Here is a 19,616-nt window from a genome sequence, read left to right on the forward strand (position 1 = left end):
TTACTTTTTACTGATACATTTGGGAGTTTGCCCGCATCTGACTGTAAGTTTTACGGTTACCTCTCTATGTCTGCACTTCTTTTTGTTCTTCAACATTCTTTTGAGTCATTTAAGTTTTCTCTAATTTTATGTTTCTTTTGCTGGCCCAGAAGACCAACATTCTACATATATCTTATAGTGGTTCCGTTAAAATTTAACAAAATACAATCTTAACATTTCTACCATCAAATAATATAAGACCCTGAATGGTTTAATTTATCAGCATCTCACTCCTTGCCACCTTACATGTTGTTGTCAAGTATTTTAGTTCTACCATGATGTTCGCCCCCAAGTGTGTCATTACAGATGATGTTAGTCTTGTGTTTTATACAGATGATGCTATTTGAAATTAATCACATGTCTACTACATTCTTTGCCCACAGGTCCTTTTAGCATCAGTCCTTTAAAAAAAAAAATCTCCTTTGTTAAACATATTCTTTGATAAATTCTTCATTAAAGTTTTCTTATTCCAAGAAAAAAAATTTAAAAAGTGTTTTTTATTTTTTCTTCTTTAAGGGTTTATTTATTTCACCCTATTCTTCTACGGTAGTTTGACTGGGAATACAGTTTTAGGATAACAATTAATGTTTCTTAGCATTTAGAATCAATTTTATGACTTTTTGGCAACTATTGTTGCTGTTGAAAAGTTTGCTTTTATTCTATTAAGTGGAAATTAATTTTATTAATTACACACCTAGTATTGCAAGATAAGTTAAATATTTATTGAGCTCATGCTAAATTTTAGTTTATGCTAAATTAATACTACATTTCTGGGCATTCCAAGATGACCTTCATTCTATCTTTACTATTGAGATATTCCTGCAATACCTTAGTCCAATAATGGAGATATATCTAGAAACAGATATAGTTATACAAATGGTAAACATTATGGTTGAGGTTTGTGCGTTGTATTCAAATAGATTTTAAAAGTACATCATTTGGTGGGTAGAGAGAGTCAGATAATATTAGCTGGAAAAGAAATAGGGGCATGGGTATTCTGTGAGAGAAAACTATATGAGCAAAGCTATGCAGAAAATCATAATATGTTTGAAAAACTACAATATGTTCTCCATGTCCTGAATATAGCATAAAATGCAATAAGTATATGACATAAGACTTGTGAGATATGCAGGGGTCAAGTTATGGAGAGATAAATGCTAAAGGCCTTAAAGAAGAAGGTATATATCTGAGAAATATTTGGCTCATAAAATTGTCAGACTTTCCAATTGATTGGATGTAGCGGCTGAGGGAGATCGAGAAATCTAAAATGAGTTCTAAGGTGCAGTTTGAGCAACTGTATGAATCTTATAAATGATATCTTCCAGTTTGGTCAGTTGATGGGAGTGGCACTTTATTTACACCCCTTAAAGGAAGGAGACATGTCTCCTGGTGTATCTTCAGGAGCATAGCACCTTGAAGACAATAGATGTTCAAAAATGTTCATTGGACCTACATACCAGGAAAGAAGTATGTAAACTGAAATTTCCTGCCTGGGATACTGATGCTGTTTACTAGATAGTTGAATATGAGGCTACAAATTAAAACTGTGGAAATAACAGTGAAGAGATTGTTTATTTGATGCATCTGGAGGGATTGAGGAAGGATATGTATGTGGACCATTATAAACACAATATCCAAGAATTCACTAAACATAGAACTTAATTTACGGTCATAAAACTAAGAAATTATGACAAACATCCTGACCACAGAGAATTTTGTCCCCATAAAACTTACAACTTAACGTTCTGGAATGTTTGGTAACAAAATGTATTTGATGATTGAGGGCAGATGTTTAAATATTTTCTAACTAGAAATTAAAATAGAATAGCGACATGGACAAAAATTACAATAATCCCTGAAAATGTAAAGATTTTCATATACGTTACTTTCTTTGGTCATCATAATAGATCTACATAGTCAGTTCAAAGATTATGATTCCCATTTTATAGATAACTCAAAGAGGTTAAGTGAATTACTTCAAATCATCTAGAGGGTCTGTAAACCATGTCTCCCAAGTCACTGAGGTAGGAAAAGAGGTGCTTAGTGTGAGAACTGCAGTATGTCCAGTATTCTATTGCAAGAGAGCCATGATGGCTTCAACTGCCTTAAGGAAGAAGCTTATTCTCAGAATATGAGAGAATAGAAATTAGTGGATTGGTGAGAAGTTTGATACAAGAAGAGAGGGTTTAGAATAATTATTGAGAACAATGGAAGGGGAGCTACTATGAGAGGTAGAAAGACTATTTAGTTAGTAGCATTGATGAAATAACTAAGATTATAAATCACAGAAAGAATTAAATGTACAAAAGTTTCATATTAGAGAATGGGTTAGGTATCTAAGTTTTCTGAAATGATAGTATGGTTTGTTAGGACTGGAGTTAAAGTTTTCCTGTTGTGAGGTCCAAGAACTATAATGATAGTATACTTTTTGATCTTTAAAACTGAAAAGTTGTAGAAGTATAGCAAAATTTATCACTACAAAGAAGTAACATGGAACATTATTGAAGGCAATTCTAAGTGTAGTAACATGTAAATTCCAAATCTCAGTGGCTATCCACATAATATAGTTTATTTGATATCCAATCAGCAGCAGGGGGCTCTGTTCCACATAGTCATTCAGAGACTCAGAATGACAGAGGCTCTGCCATTGTCTACATGTAGCTTGCAATGTTACCATGAAAGTCAACATCCACTTGGAAAGCGGAAAAAGAGAAAGAGTGGAGCATTTATGGGGCTAGGCCTGGAAATGATGACATCACATCCTTGGACCTCCATTGGCCAGAACTCAGCCACACGGTTATGTTTAAGCGTAAGAGAGGCTAGGACAATAGTCTAGATATATGACCCAGAGGAAAGGGAAATGGGTTTGGTGAACAGCTGTGTCACACAGTTTTAATGTGTGTTTGTTAGATACCATAAAGTTTTTAGTTATCAATGATGAGTAAGAATAGAAGGCGATAGCTGAGTAATATAAAACTCAAAGGAAGTATAAGTGGGAAAGCAATAGTTTTAAAACCATCTTTGGTGAACTAGTAGTTTTCCCTCTTACGTGGGAAATATGTGGAGTAGGTGAGAAATATCCCTAAAATGTATGCAAGCTAACTAGGTCATTAAATGGACAGTGAGATTTCAGTAATGATAGATAGATAGTTCGCTTGTAGGTGAATAGATGTTGCAGTGAAGGGAGTAAGAGAGGGTTCAGTAGGATTTGCCCCTTCATTCCACCAGTATTTAGAGTTGTTTATGTTTCAGGCTTTGTATGAGGTTTTGGGGATGTGAGATTAAACAGCAGAATTGTGAAGAAAATGACACTGAACAGTAAGTGGAACAATGCATAAGGGAAAGGGAATGTAGAGTAGGGTAAGATGGGGGCATCTTGGGTATCAAGCAAGGAATACCTTGAACTATAGTGGACTACCTTGTATCAACCACTTCTCCACTGGTGATATCTTAATGAGCTAGGGAAAAAAATACACAAAATCTATTAGAAGTAATTTGAGAATAGCTAAGGCAACAAGGACTGGAAGGTCCAGGATTCCAGAGAGAAAGGAAGTACACAGAGGTGAGCTTGGCATTCCCCTCAACACTTCCCTTCAGGCATTTTGCAGTTCTTAGGTTCCTGAGGTTACGACACTGAGCAGAGTTCTCTGTAGTCTCACAACGTTACAAAGACAAAAATTGGAACTGGAGTCCTCCAGGAAGGAGATGAGTCTCATAAATAACCCAAGATAGGATCTATGAAAGACGGCACTCTATTAGTAAAGGCAAACGAAAAACACTCCAGCCTTTACAAAGATTGAAAATGAGCTTCTGATCACAATATACCAGACTGTGTTAAGGTGATCTATCTTGAACTGCCTGCCAGAAGAAAAGGTGCATTTTGATAGATATACACAGTGAAATACTGGACAGCAATGAAAGTGTATCATTTGCTACGTGCAAAATCATAGATAACTATCACATACATATTTTGAAAGAAGAGAGGCTCTTTAATTCTACTGAAATGTGTTTTCAAACCAAAGAAACTCACCTATGATTTTAGCATCATGTAGTGGTTTCCTTTGGGAAGAGATCTGACTGAGACTGTCAGGGCACTGTTAATGTTACGTTCTTGATGGAGGTGGTAGCTACATGGGGCATATGCCTTGAGAAAATTCATTGAGTACATCATTATAAACTTCGTATACTTTCTGAATATGTATACGTATATTATATCGCTACAAATTTTTAAAAGCTCCTATATATGTGTATATACATATATATATTTACTTTGAATAGAACATCAACAATTTAAAATATTTAGTTTGTTGGAAGCTTGTTTTTATATTTTTAAATTGTCATTGCTACACTCTTATTTGAGCAACAAAAAAAGGCTACATTTAAAAAATACTCTCTTATGAAATTTCTGGTCTTTAGAAAAACATTTCTGGGAACCACTACACAGTTTAAGCTGTTATTATAAGGGTTTTTACTACAGCAAATTATTATAAGTATATATCATTTCAAATTTGTATATTTTATCAAGATTTATTCCTGGAAGAAACATAACGACTTAACTCATCCCTAAGACTAGCATCTCTGATAAAACAAATATTAATTACAAGAAAGAGATATATTAAGCCTTGCCAACATGTTTCACCAGTTGAATGGTCCTATAAACCATTCTACAATTGCAATATAAGATGGCTAAATGTGTATTTCATTTTCCTTATGAAAGTATTTGTAACTAATAAAAAGATCCTGAAGCAACACAATGAAAGACAAGAAAAAAGAAAGACTATAAAAAACTACTAGGTCCTAATCGTATTTGCGATTTGAACTTTTATAGAATCTACTATACTATTACCATACACAGTGATCAATTTTTCTTATTGAATATCATGTAAAGAGAATTGGATTAATTACAGTACATACTTGGTTTATAACATTCTTATCAGTCCACATTTTAAATGTTAAGCCCAATTTTAAATAAATTAAGATTAAGATTTAATTTGTTAATGATTCATTTAAATCATTGGTAAGTACCTGAGAATAAGAGAAGCTACAACCTTTGACAATAGCCTACAGCAAACCAGTATCCATTTAATTGACAAATCTGCCTTCCTTCCCAATCTAAATTTAGCATTGTCTTGAATTCTGTGTTCATCATTTCTTTCCTTTCCTTTCTTCAATAATCTTACTGAATCTATATATGGTTCTACTTATCTATTGCTGTAGAACAAACTACCCTAAAACCTTAGTGGTTTATTATTATTATTATATCTCATGATTCTGTAGATCAGGAATTTAGACAGGATACAACTTATCTCTATGTCCTGACATCCGGAGTTTCACCTGAACTGACTCAAATGGTTAGGGGCTGGCCAGAAACAGTCAGTCTCTCTCTGGCTCTGTCTCTCTGTCTCTCTGTCTCTCTGTCTGAGGTTAGTTTTGCCTTCTTCACAGCATGGGAGACTTAGAGTAGTCAGACGCTTACCACAGTGGCTCAGAACTCCAGGGGATCAAAGCAAAAGCTGTGAGTTCTCCTAAAGCTTTGGCCTACAAATTGTTCAGCATCACTTCAGCCATGCTTCCTTGGCCAGGTCACCAAAATGCAAGAGGAAGGGAAACAGGCCCACCTCTTGATCAGAAGCATGTAAAAGTTTTTGTATCACCCTTCCTCTGTCATACTTTTCCATATACATTTTAGAATTATTCTGAAATTAAAAAAAAAACTTCTGGAAATTTTATTGAAATTTTACTGAAGATATAGATCACTTATTGGATATTGATAAATTAAAAATATTGTTTTCCAATCTAAGATCATGGTATGTCTCTCCATTTGTCTAGTAACTATTTCATTACAGCTAAAAAATTATAATTTTCTCTGTAGAAGTTTTTAATATCCTTCAGATTTATTGCTAGTTGCTTGGCACTATTGTAAAAATATTCTTTTAATTACTTTAGATACTTTTGTTGATATTTCTTGCTTTGTTTTTCCATATTTTATGCAACTGTTTCAGCAACATTTTTTATAAAGACTATAATTAACTCATTGAATTATCTTAGTGACTTTGTTAGAAATCAAGTGACCTATGGGTAGGTCTATTTGCCTTTTTCTTCACAATGCTTCACTGTGGTGACAGCTGTAGCTTTGTTTAAAAAAAACTTCAAATCAAGTAATACGGTATTTCCAACTTTCTTCTTTTACAAGTTTATTTCAGCTCTTCTAGAGACTTTACATTTCTACACCAATTTTGGAGTCAATCTGTCAAATTCTATAAAACAAGCTTAGTGAAATTTTCGTTGGAATTGCATGGAATGAATGGATCAGATTGGTGATAACTGATATGCTAACTCTATTGAGTATTTTAACACATAAACACACATATTTCTCAGGTCTTTTCAAAAATTTCTCTCATTAATGTTTTGCAGCTCTCAAAAGGGAGATTTGGATAAATTTCATGAGGTACATTTCTAAATATTTTTGGCTTTTTGATAGTATTGTAATGAAATTTGTTTTTTAAATTTCCTCATTATTTTTTGCTAGCACATGAAAATACAACTAATGTTTGTATGTGCATTATATATATATTTATATATATATCTCCACACATTTATTCTAGAAGTTGATTTGTAGGTTCTTTAAGATTTTCTACATAAACAATCATGTCATCTATAAAAAACAACGTTTTTACTACTCCTTTCCAAAATTTCTACTACCCCTCCCTTTTTTCTGGCCTTATTAGACTGGTAGGATCAGTAGAACAAATATTTATGTTATAGGACCAAAATTTCACCAGTAAATATGTTACTAGTTATAAGTTTTCCTTAGATGCTCATTTACAGATTGAGAAGTTTCCTTTCAATTTGTAATTTGTTAAGGGTTTTTATCATGAAAAATGTTTGATTTTGTCACATATTCTTTTGGAATGTATTGAGATGTTTCTATAGATTTTATTTTTTATTCTGTCAATAAAGTAAATCACATTACTTGATATTTGAACATTAAACCAAGCTTGCTTCTTGGGATAAGCCCCACTAAGTTATGATGGAATATTAACTTTATGTAGTGCTACTTTCAATCTGCTGCAATTTTGTTAGGGAATTTTACATCCATGTTCATTAGAGATATTTTCCTACAATTTTCTTTTCATGTCTTTTTAAGATTGTGATATAAGAACATTATGCTTACCTTGTAAAATGAGCTGTGTAGAAGTTCCTATTCCATATTCTAAAAGAATTTCTATAGAATACTGTTACTGTGAAGTGTAGTTTCTTCCTTAATTTTGGATAGAATTTACCAGTAAAACCATGTGGGAGAGAATTTTCTTTGTGAGAAGATTTTTAATTAAAAATTCAATTTTTAAATAGATCTAGGGAAATTCAGAATTTCGTGAGACAGTTCCAGTGCGTGTTTTTAATTTAATCTTTTCATTTTGAGGTGATTGTAGTTTCACAGGAAGTTATAAGAAATAATACAGAGGGATCTCATATACATTTACACATTTTTCCCTGATGGTAATATCTTGCAAAACTCTAGCACAACCAGGATTTTGACACTGATACAGTCCAGATACAGAAACATTTTCATCACCATAAGGATCCCTCCTGTTGCCTTTTTACAGCCACATCCATTTCCCACAACTCCTACTCCCCTTTGACCCCTGACAACCACAAACCTGGACTCATTTCTATAAGTTTGTCATTCCAAGAATTTTTTGTAAGTGTAATCATACAGTATGAAACCTTTGGGGACATTTTTTTCACTCAGCATCATTTTGCAGAGATTCATCCAATGCTGTATGTATTAATAGTTACTTCTGTTTTATTCTTGATTAGTGTTCTGTGGTGTGGACTTATCATGATTTGTTTAATAACTCACTCACTGAAAGGCAGCTACATTTTCCTAATTTTGGCTGCTACAAATAAAGCTGATATAAGCATTCATGTAATGTTTTTGTGTGACATAATTTTTCATTTCTCTGGGATAAATTCTCAGAAGTGCAACTGCTGAGTCATATGTTAGGTACATTTCCAGTTTTTTAAGGAACTGTCAAACCATTTCCAGAGTGCCTGTACCATTTTTACACTCCCATCAGCAATGTATGAATGACCCAGTTTCTTTGTGTCGTTGCTGCTTTTGGCGTTGTCACTATTTTAAATTTTAGCCATTCTGACAGGTGTGTAGTGATTTTTTATTGTAGTTTAAACTTGATTATGATTTTGAACATGTGGTTATTTGCTGTGTATCTTCTTCTAATATATTTTTCAAATATATTTCTTCTTGAAATATCTCTTTACGTCTTCTTTCCATGTTCTAATTAGATTGTTTGTTTTTACTGTTGCAATGTGAGAGTCTTTATATATTCTAGATACTAGCCCTTTGTCAGATATGTGGTTTGCAAATATTTTCTCCCAGTCTGTGGCTTGTCTTTTCATCTCCTTAACAAGGTTTTTTGCAGAGAAGAAGTTTTTAACTTTAATAAAATCCAATTTATCAATTTTCCCTTTTGTGGATTGTTTTTGGTGTCGAGTCTAAGAACTCTGCCTGGCTCTAGATCCCAAACGTTTTCTTCCATGTATTTTTCTCAGTGTTTATAGTTTTGCATTTTATATTTAAGAACGAGATCCATTTTGAGCTAATTTTTGTATAAGTTGTGAAGTTTACAGTGAAGTTCATTTTTTTTGCTTATGGATGTCCGCCTGTTCTAGCAACATTTATTGAAAAGGCTACCATTCCTCTGTTGAAATGCTTTTTCCCTTTTGTCAAAATCAACTGGGCATGTTTGTGTGGGGTATTTCTGAGTTGTCTATTTGATTCATTTATCTGTGTCTATCCATCCATCAGTCTTCACAATCTAGATTACTGTAGCTATATAATACGTTTGAAGTCAAGTAAATTGATTCCTCTCACTTTATTCTTCCTTTTCAAGGTTGTTCAGCTATACTAGTTCCTGTGCCTTTCTTTATAAATTTTAGAGTAATCTTGTCTGTGTATAGAAAAATCTTGATGAGATTTTGATAGGAATCATATTAAACCTATATATCAGCTTCCAAAGAATTGACGTCATTACTATGTTGTCTTGCAAACCATGAACGTTGTAGGTCTCCTCATTTACTTAAATCTTCTTTTATTTATTTTATCGGTATCTTTTAATTTTCAGTAGATAAGTCCTATACATGTTATAGGATCTATATTTATTAGATTTACACGAATATTTAAAAAAGTAAATGATATTGTATTTTTAATTTGTTTCCTTGTTTTTATTGGTAATACAGAGCAATATAACTTATTTTTTATGTTTATCTTGTATTCTGCAACCCTGTTGACCTTACTTATTTGTTCTAGGATTGTTTTGTAGATTCCTCGAGATTTTCTATATAGACCATCATATCATCTGGAAATAGTTTTATTATATCTTTTCTGGTCTTTTTTTTTTTTCTTTTTCCTGTACTAGCCTTGTTGTACTGACTAGAACTTCTAGCACACTATTGAATATGAGTGGAGCAGATAACCTTGCCTTGTTCCCAATTTTAGGAGGAAACCTTGAGTTTTTCATCATTAAATATGTTATATAATTAAATACAATTTTTGTTGTGTGTAGAAGCTCTTTATCAAGTCAAGGAAGTTCCCTTCTATTCTTTTTTTTTTTCTGAAAGTTTTCATCATGAATTGCTGTTAAATTTTTTCTCCATTGATTGATATGATCATGTGATGTTTCTTCTTTAGTCTATTAATGCGGTGGTTCATTAATTTTCAAATATTGGGTCAGTCTTGGATTCTCAGAATAAACCCCACTTAGTCATGGTGTATAATTCTTCTTGTATATTGCTGAGTTCTATTGGCTACTATTTTGTTAAGAATTTTTGTGTCTACATTTGTGACAAATACTGGTCTGTAGTTTACTTTTTTGCTACTGTCTTTGACTAGTTTTAAAAAAAGAGTAAAAGAACCACATGATCATCTCAATAAATGCAGAGAAAGCATTTGACAAGATCCAACAGTCATTTATGATAAAAACTCTTAACAAAATGGGGATAGAAGGAAAGTACAACATAATAAAGGTCACATATGAGAAACCCACAGCCAACATCACACTGAAAGGCCAAAAACTGAACGCCATCCCTCTGAGAACAGGAACAAGACAAGGATACCCACTATCGCCACTTTTTTCCATATAGTACTTGAGGTTTTGGCCAGAGCAATTAGGCAAGAGAAAGGATTAAAAGGAATGCAAATAGAGAGTGAAGAAGTGAAACTCTTGCTGTTTGCAGAGGACATGATCTTATATACAGAAAACCCTAAAGAATCCACTGGAAAACTATTAGAAATAATCAACAACTACAGTAAAATTTCAGGGTACAAAATCAACTTACAAAAATCAGTTGTATTTCTATACCCTAACAATGAACTTATAAAAGAGAACTCAAGAATATAATTCCATTTACAATCGCAACAAAAAGAATAAAATATCTAGGAATAAATTTAACCCAGGAGGTGAAGGACTTATGCAATGAAAATTATAAGACATTATTGAAAGAACTAAATGATGACATAAAGAGATAGAAAGAGATTCCATGCACATGGATCGGAAGAAGAAACATAGTTAAAATGTCCATACTACCCAAAGCAATCTACAGATTCAATGCAATCCCAATCAGAATCCCAATGACATTCTTCATGGAAATAGAACAAAGAATCCTAAAATTCATATGGGGCAACCAAAGACCCCAAATTGCTAAAGCAATAGTGAGAAAAAGGGACAAAGCTGGAGACACCACAATCCCTGACTTCAACATGTACTACAAAGCCATAGTGATCAAAACAGTGTGCTACTGGTACAGAAACAAGCACACAGATCAATGGAATAGAACTGAAAGCCCAGGAATAAAACCGCACAGCTACAGACAGCTAATCTTCGACAAAGGAGCCAAGAACATACAATGGAGAAAAGATAGTCTCTTCAATAAATAGTGTTGGGAAATCTGGACAACCACTTGCAAAAGAACGAAAGTAGACCATTATCTCAAGCCATACACAAAAATAAACTCAAAATGGATCAAAGACGCGAAGATAAGTCCTGAAACCATAAAACTCCTGGAAGATAATATAGGTAGTACACTCTTTGACATCAAACTTAAAAGGATCTTTTCAAATACCGTGTCTTCTCAGACAAGGGAAACAAAAGAAAAAATAAACAAGCGGGAGTTCATCAGACTAAAGAGCTTCTGCAAGGCAAAAGAAACTAGAATCAAAACAAAAAGACAAGCCACCAATTGGGAGAAAATATTTGCAAATCGTATATCTGACAAGGCGTTAATCTTCATAAGATATAAGGAATTCACACAACTGAACAACAAAAAACCAAACGGCCTGATCAAAAGATGAGCAGAGGATATAAACAGAGATTTTTTCAAAGAAGATACACAGATTGCCAATAAACACATGAAAAGATGTTCAGCATCAGTAATCATCAGGGAAATGCAAATCATAACTACACTAAGATACCACCTAACACCCATTAAAATGGCTATAATCACTAAGACTAAAAATAGCAAATGTTGGAGAGGGTGTGGAGAAAAGGGAAACCTCATACACTGCTGGTGGGAATGCAAACTGGTGCAGCCACTGTGGAAAACAGTATGGAGATTCCTCAAAAAACTAAAAATAGAACTACCATATGACTCAGCTGTCCCACTACTGGGTATCTACCCAAACAATTTGAAATCAACAATCCAGAGTAACATATGCACCCCTATGTTCATTGCAGCACTATTCACAATAGCCAAGACATGGAAACAATCCAAGTGCCCATCCACCGATGATTGGATAAAGAAGATGTGGTATATATATATACAATGGAATACTACTCAGCCATAAAAAGACAAAATCATCCCATTTGCAACAACATGGAAAGACCTGGAGGGAATTATGCTAAGCAAAATAAGCCAGACTGAGAAAGACAAACACCATTTGATTTCACTCATATGTGGAATATAAACAAACACATAGACAAAGAAAACAGTTCAGTGGTTACCAGGGGAAGGAGGGTGGGGGATGGGCACAGGGGGTGAAGGGGAGCACTTATGTGGTAACAGACAAAAAATAATGTACAACTGAAATTTCACAATGATGTAAACTTTTATGAACTCAAAAATTATGTATTTTCTGTGGTTATGAGCATAATACTCTTTATTAACTAGTTCATAATACTTGCCTAGTTGATAGTGTTGTTCGAATCTTCTATAAATATACTGTTAACATTTTTCCTGGCTATTCTATCAATTCCTGAGACAGACGTGTTAAAGCATCTACTTTGATTGTGGATTTACCTATTTCTCCCTTAATGTTCATCAGCTTGTCTTTCCTGTATTTTGAATCTTTATTACTAGGTGCATAACATCTGAGATTATTATGTTTTTGTGATGAATGCCCCTTTTTATTTCCTGCTATACTTCTTGTTTAAAATCTACTTTTTCCAATATTTATATGGCTACACTAGCTTTCTTATAAAGTGTTTGCATGGTATGTCTTTTTACATACAATTCTATCTTTATGGTAACATTGAATATATGTTCCTTGGAATATAAATTGAACTTTTAAAAATCTTTCTGGAAAGTTTTCTCTATTTGATCTCTGCAGTTTAATGATTTGTTCCTCATTTTCACCCAGTCTACTATTCATTATATCTATTTTATTCTGTACCTCGACTATTAAGTTTTTTATGCCTTATATTTTTCCTTCATCTCTTTTTTATGTTTTCTTGGTCTTGTTTCATATTTGGAATATCTTCCCTTATGTTTATTATTTTTGTCTCCTCTCTGCTAATGCTTCTGCTTAGGTTGGAATCTGTAATCCAATACATTGTTATTCTTTGGAACTCATGTGCTGGCTTTTGGTCTGCCACACATGACACTATTGCTTACTCTGTTAAGGAGTGCATATGGAGAAGGGCAGCCTCAGGTGCTGTCAGCTGGAAAAGCTTAGGGAGCAGGGGGTTGATGAATCTCCCACAGGGCAGAAAACTTCAGATACCAGAAAACCAATCACAGACAGCTCTTAAGTCAGATCTTCACCCTTCTCCAGAGAAACAGCATTAAGAAGATAAACTCCTGGGGGTGGCCCATGGCATGGTAGTTAAGTTCATGCATTCTCCTTTGGTGGCCTGAGGTTCACAGGTTCAGATCCTGGGCGTCGTGGACCTAGCACCTCTCATCAAGCCATGCTGTGGCGGCATCCCACATAAAATAGAGGAAAATTGGCACAAATGTTAGCTCAGCAACAATCTTCCTCAAGAAAAAAAAGAGGAAGATTGGCAACAGATATTAACTCAGGGCCAATCTTCCTCACAAAAAGAAGAAGAAGAAGAAGAAGAAAAACTCCTTCTTAGATGTTACCTCTTGTTGGTCTAGAGGGGGTGGCCTGAGAAGACAACTGTCAGAAATTAGTCTCATTTCTCCTGGCTTCACACTCCCTGGGGGTTCTCTATTACCCTGATTTTATCCTGAGCCCACCAGGACTAGTTCCAGTTGCTGCAGATACAGACAGCACTGTGTGTTCAAGGCAAAGGCGGCAAGCAGCCAGAGAAGCACACTAACAGTCTACCCCTCTTTGACCCTCTCACAGACTGACCAAGCTGCCTCCTGTTCCAAGCTGAAGCTGTGCTCAGAAGTCTGGAAACGAACCTAATCCAGAGGATTCTTCCAGTTAAGTTCTTCTGGAACTAAAGAAAAGGACAGCTGTGCCAAAGCAGCAATTTGCTTGAAACCATTGCATTTATTTTTTAATGTAAACAAGATGTACATGTTTTCTTTTCTCATTAAATTTACTTAGAATTAGATCATTCAGTTGAATAGGTCCTTCAAAACCCCTTTTAAGTATAAAGTCTATTTGCATCAGCCTAGCTTCCTTTCTTCCTCTTTGCTTCTCCATTTTGTGTTTTAAGAAGAAAGCAGAAGTCTAACAAACAGCGCCTGTGTCTTTAGTTGTGAAACAGTGTTGCATGAGGTCGGGCAAATTGCTGATTAGGGGTTATTTGCGGTCATCTGAGTCGCTCAGAGGGAGATTCACCATCTGAAGAGAAAATAGAGAACTCAAATATAAGTTCTATTGTGGCATTATCTCCAATTGCAAAAAATGAAAGCTTTCTGGATCAGTTTAAAAGGCTGTATCTGGCAAATAAGCACACGAAAAAAAGCTCAATATCATATATCATTAGGAATTGTAAATTAAAACAACAGTGAGATACCACTGAGCACCTATCAGAATAGCCAAAATCCAGAACATGGAAAACACCAAAGGCTGATGAGGATGTGGAGCAGCAGGAACTCTCATTCATTGCTGGCAGGAAAGCAAAATGGCACAGCCACTTTGGAACAAAGTTTGGCGTAAGATACTCTTACCACATGATCCAATAATTACACTTCTTGGTATTTACCCTAATGAATGAAACCTTATGTTCACACAAAAACCTGCACATGGATGTTTATAGCAGCTTTATTCATAATTGCCCAAACTGGGAAGCAATAAAGGTGTCCTTTAGTAGGTGAATGGATAAACTGTGATATATTCAAAGAATGGAATTATATTCAGTGCTAAAATGAAATGAGCTATTAAGCATGAAAAGATATGGAGGAACTTTAAGTGCATATTACTAAGTGAAAGAAGCCAATCTGAAAAGGTTACATACTATACGATTCCAACTACATAACATTTTGGAAAAGGGAAAACTTTGGAGTCAGCAAAAGGATCAGTGGTTGCCAGGGGCGAGGGGAGGGAGGAATGAATCCACAGAGCAAAAACGATTTTTAGGGCATTGAAAATACTCTGTACAGTACTGTGATGGTGGATCCATGACAGAATGTATAATACCAAGAATGAGCCCTAAAGTGACCTATATGGACTTGGAGCAATAATCACATGTCAATACAGGGTCATCAATTGTAACAAATGTACCACTCTGGTGGGAGATGTTGATACTGGTGGAGGCTGTGCACGTGTGGGGGCAGGGAGTAGATGGGAGATCTCTATACCTTCCACTCAATTTTGCTGTGAACCTGAAACTGCTCTAGAAAATAAAGACTATTAAAACATTTTTAAAAGCTATGTCTTTTCTGTTTGATCATGGGAATGAAGCACAAAGGAAGAAGTGAACCAGGAGCGTGCTCTGCAGCTGCTCAGATTACCCACCAATGCTCTGGGTTCTGCTGCAGTCGCATATGTTTTCTTGTTTATGCTTGATGTCCTTATACAAATTTTTTGTTCAGCAGCCACCAAGAGAGAAAATGATAGTCTCAAGTCTAACCATTGCTTCTTCTTGACTATTTACATGCTGATTTTTCAATATTGTCTGTAGCCTTTATTTCCAATACTGAACTTAGATTTTCTTTTACTCCAGTTAAAACCCCAAAGTTTTATCAGTAGCACCAATGAAATATCTTATGTTTAAAATTTAATTACAATGCTTTCTATAAGAAGTTGAGATTACTGAAAAACATATATGTTTTAAAATATTTTTATAATCAAACTACCTTTGCCTGATGGTAATTTGCATGAATAATTGAGATCAATAATAGGAATAGGACATACGTAGCAAATGATGGCTGAGATATTCCCATTAAATCTTTGGTTCTTAATAGAGAATACACATTAGGATCATCTCTAGAACTTACTAAAAAGCTGATGTCTTGATTCCTTCCTCCTATGTTCAGATTCTGTTGGTACAAAGAGGGGGACTTATTTATTTATTTTTAAGTAATATAGATGATTTCAGCAGCCCTGGTGGTCCAGTGGTTAAGATTCGGCATGCTCACCACTGCAGCCCGGATTCATTATCGGTTAGGGAACCACACCACCTGCTTGGCCTGTTGGTTGTTATACTGTGGTGTTTGCATGTTGCTGTGATGCTGAAAGCTATGCCACCGGTATTTCAAATACCAGCAGGGTCACCCATGGTGGACTGGTTACAGTGGAGCTTCCAGACTAAGACAGACTAGGAAGAAGGACCTGGTCACCGACTTTGAAAAAAATTGGCCATGAAACCCCTATGAATCACAGGAGAGCATTGTCTGATAGAGTGCTGGAAGATGAGAGGCCGGCGCAAAAATACCAGACAGAGTTCTGCTCTGCTGTACACATGGTCACTATGAGTCAGGATAGACTCCATGGCACTAACAACAAATGGCTGATTTCAATGCTCACCTTTGGTCAAGAATCATTATTAACATGAAGAACACTTTCAATATTGATTTTTGACAAATGATGAAAATTATATAGAACTTTGTTGTTATTTATTTTACTCCAAACAGAATTGATTACTAACAAAATCAATATAGGGGTAAGAGAGCAAATATTGTAATACTCTACACGTAATTTAGTGACCAAAAAAGATCAATGAGCCTAGGAATGACTCTCTATACAAAAAAATAGATTTGGGATCTCAAATAATCAATGGAGATAGAAACATTCCTAGCTAATGGTTGCGTAGTGATACAAAATATAACCAATGTCACTTAGGGTAAAGCTACTGTGTTTTCAGATATTAAATTACATCAGTGGCACATTTAGATAAGCTATAATATACATTTTTTAAAATTCCTTTAAGTACTCGGAAAACAGGTGGAAATATCTGCTTTATTTGTTCTGTGATGATATGAGATCCTCGCTTGAGAAGGAGCTATTACTTGGCTTCCCAGTTCATGGTATGCAGCTTGGAAATAGTTACTCCATGTCCCCTACAGGCGATAAAAGTCCTGGGGAAAAGGTTGGGTGGATGCCCTAGCAGGAACCTATGCACTGCTCCCTGCTGCGGTTCCTGTCTTACTGGGTGCGACCAGAGCACACATTAGGGCAAGCAGCCCAGAGTCTGTACACATGTGTGAAATATCTAAGGGATACCAGGGTGAGAGCCCAGAAAAGAGGCCAAGTCAGGTTCTCAGTTTGACCCGACAGCAAAGCCATCGCGAGAACTCCTTTCAGGTCTCAGAAGCAGGACACGCTGTGCTCCTTCTGAGCCATTATTTTTATTTATTTGATTGGTTGATTTTGCTGTTTATGTAGTTTCATTATCCTTGTTGATAGTGTTTGCTTTTACTTTATGGACACTATAAATCTATCAGTCATGTTTACTTCTCTTGTTTATTTTTTTGTTTGTATTTACATAGTTTGGAGTGAACCTTGGAGCTCATGCTTCTCGGACATGTAGGGCTGTGTGTTTGGTATTTCACTGGTCTCATCTGACGCACGGCTTCCTGATTTCTATAACTTTCTTGCTTTCCAACTCTCTTAACTGTTCCTTTTTCTTTTGTTATACTTTTCTAAACCTCCTCAATTTGTATATGCACAAATGTGTGTGTATGTTTAATGAAGGGTGGTGTATATAAAGCGACTCATTGAACATAAATAAAATGCTTTGGTTCAGTCTAACCTTGATAAACCTAACAAATCATGATTTCATATATGCTGTTGTTGACCCTCATTATCTCTCTAGAATGCCCTTTTCCTTTTTTCCCTTGTAGGTCTCCTAAACCACCTATAATTTAAGATTTAATGAAACTTCTCAGGCCCTCCCCAGGTAAACATTTCCTCTGTGTTCCCTTGTGCAAGTATTTTAGCGATTTCTCTCTATTTCAGAGATTATTTTATTTTTGTATTTATTTGTGTCAGTCTTTAGAACAAGGCTGTGAGTACCTGGACGCAGGGGAAGAGGTTAATGTTTCTCTCCCCAGTGTCAACATAGGAAATAGGAATTTTGTAAATGTTTGCATTAAAGAACAAAAGTAGAAAACCAGGTAATTTTAAGTTGCACAATGCATAAATTCAGAATCTTGAATAAAGAGTTTTTGAGTACTTACCATTTTCCAGGCTCTATGCTAATCACTAGTCATAAGAATGAAGAGGAAAATCAAAAGTGATTTTCAGAAGGAGTGGACAGTCAAGGGGCATAAAATTTGACTGCAACATTAGATAAATTTTCACTAGTAACACTGTATAAAAAAATTGTAGCCGAAGATAAAACGGAATTTCCCTTCTTAGTATCATAGTATTAAATGTGCCTTTTTGTGCAAAATAGTTTTGCTGTAGGTAGTGTAGTTGTGCAGAACGAACTACATAAAAACTTGGGTTTGGAGCACTTGGGTTTGAGTCCCTATTCTAACACTTAATAGCTGAGCGACCTGAGAAAAATCACCTATTCTCATTTTTATCTTGAATTTCTCATCTGTAAAATAAGGACAGTGAGTCTTCACATAGGATTGTTATAAAGATTAAGTGAAATCATACATGTACACACATACACACAAGTTTGTATGAATCATATCACACCCTACAAATGCAGACTATTTTTTGAGGAAGATTAGCTCTGAGCTAACATCCGCTGCCAATCCTCCTCTTTTTGCTGAGGAAGATTGGTCCTGAGCTAAGATCCACGCCCATCTTCCTCTACTTTATATGTGGGGCGCTGCCACAGCATGGCTTGATAAGCAGTGCATAGGTCTACGCCTGGGATCCAAACCAGTGAACCCCAGGCTGCCAAAGCAGAGCATGCGAACTTAACTGCTGTGCCACTGGGCTGGCCCCCTACAAATGGAGACTTTTGCTATTACCTATGATATTCTGATATTTTTAAAAAATCATCAAGTTTACAATCAGCTGTGATTTCTTTTCTTTCTAATAGCTCTGTGGATTCATTGCTTGTTGATTTCTCCAAAATTTTAATTCAGGGTCATTGCACATGGCAGCCTCAAATCTAGTACAGTGTTTGATTTAACCCAGAAGTTCTAGTTGAAATTTAGACTTGATGTAAGAGGAGGAATCTGAATAGGAATATGGAGACAAATTCTAAAAGCACTTCAGGGGCAAGATAAAACACCAGGAAAAATAGAGGCTCATCGATAAAATATGTACAAAAATAAGTTACTTTGCCTTACATCCTGCCCAAAGATGTGTGAAATAGTAGCCTGTACAGAGAGGGGCTTCACCCCTGACAAATCCCAGGATGGAGTGGTCCTATGGTTAGATAACTGACAGGTGTACACTATCTACTTTGCTAGACCATGGACATCTCTCTTCTTTTCTGTTTGTCTTTTTATATTTTCATACTGCCTTTACACATTTCTTAGAAAACCCTCCTTGGAAATTGGCAAGTCATGAATTGTTAATTCCATTTCATAGATGAGGAAATTTAAAGATGCCCAAAGAGTTTAAATTATTTACTAAGTCTAAAAAGCTAGTTGTTGGCAGAACCAGGGTAACTGTCTCTGCTCTTATGCCTGTGTGTTGTCTACCTACCCAACATAACATTTTGTTTTTACTTTTTCTTAATGTCTCTTGTACATTTCCATTAAAATTTCTCGTGATTTTCCCTTGTTTCCCATTTGACACTCCAGCTCTCCACTGGATCTGCTGGGCCCCACCATTGGCAAATAGGACTAAAGGAGTCTCTGCTTAGAATTGACTCCTGTCGTCTCTGTTCCAATTATAGTCACAACATATGCCAAAAGACACACAAATCTCAGTGAGCTATTTCACAGCAGTTAAAGAATTTAGAAAGCCAAATTGGTGACATGCATTGACTTACAAGGGAAAAATGCTATGC

This window comes from Equus asinus, chromosome 3, assembly GCF_041296235.1.
Source record: "Equus asinus isolate D_3611 breed Donkey chromosome 3, EquAss-T2T_v2, whole genome shotgun sequence".
Classification (NCBI taxonomy): domain Eukaryota; kingdom Metazoa; phylum Chordata; class Mammalia; order Perissodactyla; family Equidae; genus Equus; species Equus asinus.